Here is an 8,894-nt window from a genome sequence, read left to right as displayed (position 1 = left end):
TATTGGTATGAATAAATTGCATATCATCTTTGTATACGCCTTGAAGTATAACTGAGTGAAATCTTTTCCTGTTGTAATATGACTGGGGGTTTTCTGAAGGTGGTTCAATTTGGATATGAGATCCGTCAATGGCTCCAATGATTCCTGGGAACTCATGAACACCCATGTCGTTGAAGTTGGTAGCAATCATATCCATTTCTGTTACACTTGGCCATTTTATGAATTTACTCAAGAGATTGTTGATTATACATTTAATCACCAGATTTTTTTGCTTTAGAAAAGTGTATTCTGTCAACCCGAATCTATCACTAATTTCCATAGTATTTTCTTGGGATGCTAAGTACCGTAATGTCATCAAAATTTTCTTCTCCGTCTGGATTTCCTCTCTGCCTCCCCTGTACTCCCTTTTTCTAAGCTCTCGACATCGTCCAAGGTGCTGGTATAAAATCTACCTCTAGAAACTCTAAAAAAAATCTTCTAAATGTATCTGGGAGAAACAACGGAACAGTTGTTTCAAAGAAGTGTTGAGTTTTCATTCTTTTCCTTCGTGCCCTGAAGGGAGAGAGAACGAAAATCACGATTCCATAAACAGATAAATAGTGATAAACCCATAGGTGTCGGAAGCAAATTAATTAAAATTGGGGTGGCGAATTGACGGGGGGGGGGGGGGGGGGTAGGCTAAACCAACGAAAAAAAAGGTAAGCCCCAATTTTTCAATGTGTATATTATGTCTATCTTTGAAAAAAAAGTGCCCCCCCCCCCCCCGTTCAGACGCCTATGTAAATCACAATGACACGTACAATTGACTTTCTGACTCTATTTTTAGTAAGTACTCAATAACATTGGAAAATGCATGCGAGCCAGGGTATATTTTTAATTAAGAATGCCTCACCTTTGATCAAGCATTAAGGCCTTTGTAGGCAAAGTAAAATCATCGTCATCGTCAAGCTGATCCAACAAGAAAGGAATTAAACATAAAATTATTTCGTCGTTGTCAGCCATGTTTATTATTTCGCCGGTTTCAGCCAAATCACTTTTTTCTACAACAGCTTCCGGCGTGAGCCAGCCGGATCGAAAAAACGTTCAGAAACAAGACGCCCATCGAGTGTGTAGATTTCCCTATACGCTCTTTTGGATTTGCAGGCAGTTTGAAGGATAAACAAAGTGACATTATGAAAGAGATGTTTGAGAACAGGGATTGTGTGGGAATTTTACCTACTGGATATGGCAAAGGTCTGACATTTCAGCTTTTGCCATATTTTTTCCAAAGGAAATTCGGTCTACCACAGGCTAGTCTTGTTAGGCCAAAAAAAAATATGTGTGTTTCCGGTATCCCGACCGACCCTTATTTTACGCGCCGACCCTAGCACTTTTTATTGCAAATCCGGATTACATACCGTAGTTTGTTCTAAAACTACAGTATTCAAACCGCGCGCAGTTAAAAAGGCGCTTGTAATAAATTTTCAGAAAAAACGTCTTTTCAAGCGTTTAAAAGATTTCACATGTGTAGATACTTGACAACATGGCGGGTAGCAGCCCACCACACGTTGTCATCGGATTTAAGCTAAAGAAATGTGGGCATACCGCAGAGATCAATGCAATAAACAGTTTTCCTGGTCACTGGACCGTTGGGAATTTATTTGATGACATCCATAAGTTTGAAGCGAAAGGATCGTCATTCGAGGCATGCGGTTATAAGGACATATCGGGGGGCATTACCTACGACATCGGGGGAACACTGACATCCTCCCTCAAAGAAATGAGCATTAATTATATTGTGTTCACTTGTAAGGCTGTTAATGATATTAATGAGGTGGAAGTAGGTCTCCAAGCGATAGTTGAAAAAACTACAAGGAAGACAGTGGATGCATTCCAGTTACTGATGGCAGGGGGTAGGGCATACCCAGAGTTCAAGCGGAATAGGTAATGTGTTCAAATGAAATTCATGAAAATAAGTTTTAGAAACTTTAAAAGGTTTGAACGGTAATATTGCCAGATATGGATACTGTAAAAACCAAGCATATCAAATATGTCTGAAAGTATTTTAAAAACAAATTAATACAGGGTCAGATGTTTTTTTAATATTTAGCTCAGGTATCAAAGAGGGCCTGTCAAGGAAGGATGAGCTTTTCAACGATATTATTGAGCATTTCTTTGTCAGGAGAAAGTGCGATTTTCCTCGATCCATGGCTGCTTCTGAGGGCTCATATATTACACAGGTATACACATGTGCATGGTTGTATTTACTATACAATTTATAAATTGAAAGTAAAATGTAAACATGTATCAAACAGATTAAAACTGGTTCATTTGGAATTTTTAATCACAAATCTATACTAGTCTCCAGACTAGGCCTTCAAAAAGTATAAACCCTTTGTTTGTTAAAGCATGTTGAACTATTTATAGTTAAACAAGTTTTAATAAAAGTAGGGTTTAATACTTCTCAAGTTAAGTTCGTATCTAGAGTTTTATTACTGTTTAAATTTGAGAAAAAAATATGTAAATCTTGCATAAACATGGGAAAAAAAATGTCAGTAAGTTATAATATCTATGTTTAATATTTCAAATGGTCAGAACAGAAATGATTGGTAAGTATTTTTTTGCCTCGTAAAACTAGACTCTGAATTTCTCTGCCAAATTCTATGCTTTACACCCTAGAACTGTAGTATTAAAACACATATTTCACTAGAGTATGTTATTCCTAAATCTGACATCTGATACTTTTATCAGTAAATCATGTGAATGGTAAATTCTTAATATTTCCATTTCTAAATTTTCTCTCTGTGATAACCTTTTGAAAGTTAGCGGAGTTAATTTCTTGATAATTCTACCGGAATGTAAATTAGGCAGGTCAATAGGTCAGGAGCTAAGAAGGCCCAATATGCATGCAAATCTCGTGCGCATCTGTCTCTGAGTCTGACGCTAAGGAGGCTAAATATGCAGGAAAATCTCGTGCGGCTGCCGTTGTGTTTGACGTCAGTGGGCGAAGACTATTGAAATTGGGATGGGAATCCTCGTGTAATTTAAAACTATGTCTGCATTTCTAAAGTCTAACTCTACAATTTTATTTCACAGTGAAATGGAAATATAAAGAATCACTGTCTAGTTAGTATAGTATGCCAGGGACATCAACAATAGTGGAAAACATGGGATAATTTATGCATAACGGGCTTCGCCCGTTATGCAAATTATCCCATGTTTCCCACTAATGTTGATGCCCGGCATACTATGCTAACTAGACAGTGATTCCTTAAATATCATTAATTATATTAAAATTTTATATGCACTGAAATCTATGTGAAAATTGAGAAACTTGATATAGTACTCTCTGTATTAATCATTAAATATATTTAATAATACAATTACATAATTTAAGGTAATGACTAGAAGATATGGCGTAAAAGAAGTCGAACATGAGTTATCGTTCATATAATGAGTTATCGTTCGTAAGATGCGTAATACGTCATCACTAGAGACCTATTCACTCGTACATGGAATATTCCACATGTGTTAAAATAAACAGAAATGAAATAAATATTCTTTGATAATATATAATACATATTCCCTTGGTAATTTATTTCTTATTTCATCTGTAATTTACAATGGGGTTATTATATATAAATCCGTATGCTGAGAAATGGAAATGTCAGTAAATATAAACAATTTATCAATATAAATTATGGATAAATTATAGACAATCGTGGATTGATTTTAATGAAAAATAAAAGGAGTTGAGGTATAGTACTTGATATATTTTCCTTTTATATATTTATTTGTATTTCGGTTAATGCAGTTTGGTACTGTGTATTGTGAATGGAGAATGCACGTGGGGTGGGGGGTGGGGGGTTGGGGGGGGGGGTATTACCTACTGGAGACAGGCATCTATCGTTAAATGTGGTCCTGTAAGAAACGAAAACCAAACGTGTTTAAATGCTGCACAATAAGTTCCTCGCTCCAATTTTTCACTCATGGGAACACTAACAATTGCCGTTGGAAAGCTGCTCGACACTCTGGGTCATTGAGCAGTGAAGGACCTTTTTCGTGCCAGCACCAACAGCGACAGGGAGGGGTGGAGCGGTCGTTTGTCAGAGTTAAGGAGCCCACAACCACACTAAAATTATTGAATTATTAAATCTTATGCTTATATTGTAAAGAAAAGGGGGCCCTGGTCCCTTGCACAGTGAGGGATCTTTTTCGTGCCAGCGACAAGGGACCTCGGTTTATACGGTCTCATTGGAGGACCGGTCTCCACGTCCTTCAGATGATTTCAAACCTGCAACACAATGATTATCTCCTTAATCAGCGACTTGAAAGCAGACTTTCTTACTACTATTTCACACGGCGACGCAGATTTCAGTGGCGAATCCAGGAATCTTGAAAGGGGAAAAAGGGGGGATGCTGTTGTTTATCAGAGTTAAGAGTTTGTCAGTGTTAAAATATACAAAAATATAATAAATATTTTTTAATATTTATTCGATTGGTAAATTACATTTTATTAAAATTAAAAATTATTGAATTATTAAATCATATGTATATATTCGACAGAAAAAGGGGACCGGGGTGGGGGGGGGGGGGGGGGGGGGTGGGGGGTGCACTAACCTCTAAACTAATCCGCCAGTGTAATTGAATGACTAATATACTGAGGTTGTGAGATAGAAATAATTATTTTTTATTCTAATTAGAAACTTATCCCTATACAACAACCACTAATAAGAAATCTGGTATTGTTTCACAGGAATATCCAGCTTAGCGACAAGACTTAATTTCTCACAAAACTCAAGATTTTTCCCCCACGAGGCATATCCTAACGCAATAGAGCAAGGGATACGTAAATCTACAAATCCTACATTTCTCGCTATTCGGCAGTTACTACTTTTCTGGGTCTGGTATACCTGATATTTCACACTTGGTGATTCGAGTGAATTTTTTTTCTCATGTGATCCAAAGTACAAATATATGACATTGTGCTTACTTTATTTATATTTCTTCACTTAGGGCAGTGAAGTTTGTTTAATACTTGTTGTAAAATATGATTTAAAAATAAAAAAAATTAATTAAACTAATTATAAAGTCCAAATTACTAGATTTCATTTCTTATCTAATGACCATGTATTGAAGGGCAGCCCCGCGAGAATTCCGAAGCATTTAGGTTATAATGTATAGCGACCATTTTACGTACCTAATAAATGAATGGTCTGATAGTTTAAATCTTGATAAAATTTTGAAGATGGTATCAAATAATGCTTCACTGAGAATTGTACAAAACTTTGATTTTTGTCCAATTAATTGAATCTTGAATTTTACATTAATTGAAGTTCTATGGGCTGCACATTTTTTTATTGAAGATATTGTAAAAAAGTTATTTGATTTGCAAACAAATATCTTTGTAAATATTTGAATAAACTATATCATTATTAAGTTAATATACTTTGAGAAATAATAAATTTTCTTCTTTTCATCAATTGCAGATAACTCTTCATAAACGTTTAAGGTGGAATGTCACACCGACTTTTTATTTTAAAGATCTTTGAGTCATCCTTTTTAAACAATTGTTTCAGCACTGAAAGGCTGATATTAGCTCTTGGTTATTTATATTGCAGTTTGACCCATTTGTCATGAAAATTTTAAACGTTTACTTTGGCCATATCTTTAGAACAGTAGATGCCAAGACATTTATACTTCACATATGTAATCTTTTTTGAATGACCTTTCATTTGATACCAACAGCCTTGATCCTTTGACCTTGAACTTGTAGATTTCCGTACTTGTGAAGAAACTTTAACCTTGGCTATAACTTTTGAAGGTAGGGGATAGGACTTTCATACTTCAAATACTTGATCTTTGTGAGAAGTTACTTCATTTGATACCGAGAATTTTGACCCTTTGGACTTTAAGATTGACCTACTTTAAAAAAGCGAACATTGACCATAACTTTTAAAGTATTATGGCTAATGCTTTCATACTTAACATATTTAATCCTTGTGAGAAGTTACTTGGATACCAAGAACATTGACCCTTTGACCTTGACGTTGGAGTTTGATCTACTTTTTAAAAAATAACCTAGGTCTTAACTTCTGACCGGTTAGGGTTAGGGCTTTCATACTCAATACATGTGTATAAGAATTCTATGTGGCAAGACCTTTCATTTTGATATCAATTACATTGACATTTTGGCCTTGACCTTAGAGATTTTTGTACTTACAAAATTTCACAAATTTCACAATTGTTTTCCGTTGAAAATACCTTATTTTTGGTACCTATTAATTAAATTTGCATTTTAAAAAGGCTTAAAATTTGCTATGTTGCCATATGGGGGCATCAGTGCTACACAAACACATCTTGTTTATTAGGTATTCATATGATGCATTCATTTACAGCAAATTGTTTTAAAAGAAAGCATCTAATTTGGATGTAAATAATCATAATCCTACATGTCATTCATTGCTGATGATTTATTTAAGATTGAAATTATTACCATGATCTTAAAAGGGTTTTCCTACCTACCTGTAGCTTGTACCAGCTAATAATTCGACATCGAACTCGGCAACTCCTTCCCTTTTACGGAAATTAAAAAGATCAGTTTAACCTAAAGATATGTCCCTGATCTCAGAGCTTTCTATCACCTACCTGTACCTTGTACAAGATAAGAATACGACAAAATATTCGTCTTATTCCAACCTGTTTTTCATAGATTCTGATTTATTTTATACTGAAATTATTAACCCGGTCTTACTCGGAACTCCTTACCTGTTATGGAGATTTAAAAGATAGATTTAACCTGAAGATATGTCCCTGATCTCAGAGCTTTCTTTCACCTACGTGTACCCTGTACCGGAGAAGAACGCGGCGAAATATTCGTCATATTCCTATCTGTCTTTCATTGATGTTGATTTATTTTATACTGAATGTCTTACCCTGATCATACTAGGCAACTCCTTACGTTTTATGGATATTTAAAAGATAGGTTTAACATGAAGATATGTCCCTGATCTTAGAGCTTTCTCTAACCCACCTGTACCTTGTAGCAGATAAGAATACGACAAAATATTCGTCTTATTCCAACCTGTCTGTCATATATTCTAATTTATTTCATACAGAAATTATTACCCTGATCTTACTTGGCAACTCCTTACCTGTTATGGATATTCAAAAGATAGGTTTAACATGAAGATATGTCCCTGATCTCAGAGCTTCCTCTCACCTACCTGTTGCTTGTACCAGGTAAGAATACGGCCAAAATATTGGTCATATTCCTACGTGTCTTTCATAGATGCTGATTTAATTAAACTGAAATTCTTACCCTGTTCTTACTAGGCAACTCCTCACCTTTTATGGATATTTAAAAGATAGGTTTAAATTGAAGATATGTCCCCGATCTCAGAGGTTCCTCTCACCTACCTGTACGTTGTACCAGTTATGAATCCGACAAATATTCGTCTTATTCCAACCTGTCTTTCATAGATTCTGATTTACTTTATACAGAAATTATTACCCTGGTCTTACTCGGCAGCTCCTTACCGTTTATGGATATTTAAACGATAGGTTTCACCTGAAGATATGTCCCTGATCTTAGAGCTTCCTCTCACCTACCTGTACCTTGTACCAGATAAGAATACGGCCAAAATATTCGTCTTATTCCAACCTGTCTTCCATAGTTTCTGATTTATTTTATACTGAAATTTTTACCATGGTCTTACTCGCCAACTCCTTACCTGTTATGGAGATTCAAAAGATATGTTTAACATGTAGATATGTCCCTGATCTCAGAGCTTTCTCTCACCTACTTGTACCTTGTACTAGATAAGACTACGACCAAAATATTCGTCATATTCTTACCTGTCTTTCAAAGATTCTGATTTATTTTATACTGAAATTATTACCCTGGTCTTACTCAGCAACTCCTTACCTTCTATGAATATTCAAAAGATAGGTTTTACATGAAGATATGTCCCTGATCTCAGAGCTTCCTCTCACCTACTTGTACTTTGTACCAGATAAGAATACGACCAAATATTTGTCAATATATAATTAATCATATGCCTGTACATTGTACCACATGAGAACCCAGTGGAATGGTCGACATCATCCAACTTGCCTTTGCTTTAATAAATATCTTTTGGATTTTTTAATTATTGAGAATTAGATTTTTACGTCCATTACTATATCATTAGCTCTTTTACTTGCAATTGTGTGTATGAACAGGAGTACTTAATATATTAAAATCATGTGTTTTTCTTTGCTAGCATTATAGTGACCTTGTCTGATATCATACCCTGCTATAAAAACATTTTAAAATTTTACTATAAATTGGTTATCTTGAAATATTATGGAAAAAAAGACACAAATTCAATAAATTATTATACTCAATATTGCATCCTTTTAAACTACATGTATATGCTGCGGTAAGAGTAATAAGGATAAAATTAAAAAAAACTAATTATAAAAGATTTAAACACTTTTTTGAAACAATTTACCGGGAAAATTTTTTTTTATATAAAGATTCTAGGCATATTTTGTTGTGTTGTCAACTGCAAGGATTATTATCAAAGCTTAAGTACACATGTACAATTTAAAGAAACATATATAACAAAACCTTTATCTTAAAGGGTTTTTTTTTTGGTCATTCTATATATTAATCTTTTTTTTAAAAAATAAATAAATAAATAATTAAATACAAACTCACATTTTATGTATTGCATTAATTGTTTTAACAGATTTTTAATATTAATCAAAGTGGAATTCAGTCCAAAATAGTTTTCTTTTAGTTGTCAATCATCACTATCCCACTGAAAAATATTATATTTTATTCTAAAAAAAAAATCCAAAGGTGGCATCTTGTTTATATTCCTACATACACCTATTGTTAAGGATTAGTTTAATATTTTCCCTAACCA

This window comes from Saccostrea cucullata, unplaced genomic scaffold (genome assembly GCF_032062105.1).
Source record: "Saccostrea cucullata isolate Sc308-1 unplaced genomic scaffold, CSIRO_AGI_Scuc_v1 ctg5407, whole genome shotgun sequence".
In the NCBI taxonomy this organism is placed as follows: Eukaryota; Metazoa; Mollusca; class Bivalvia; order Ostreida; family Ostreidae; genus Saccostrea; species Saccostrea cuccullata.
This window is presented reverse-complemented; position numbering follows the sequence as displayed.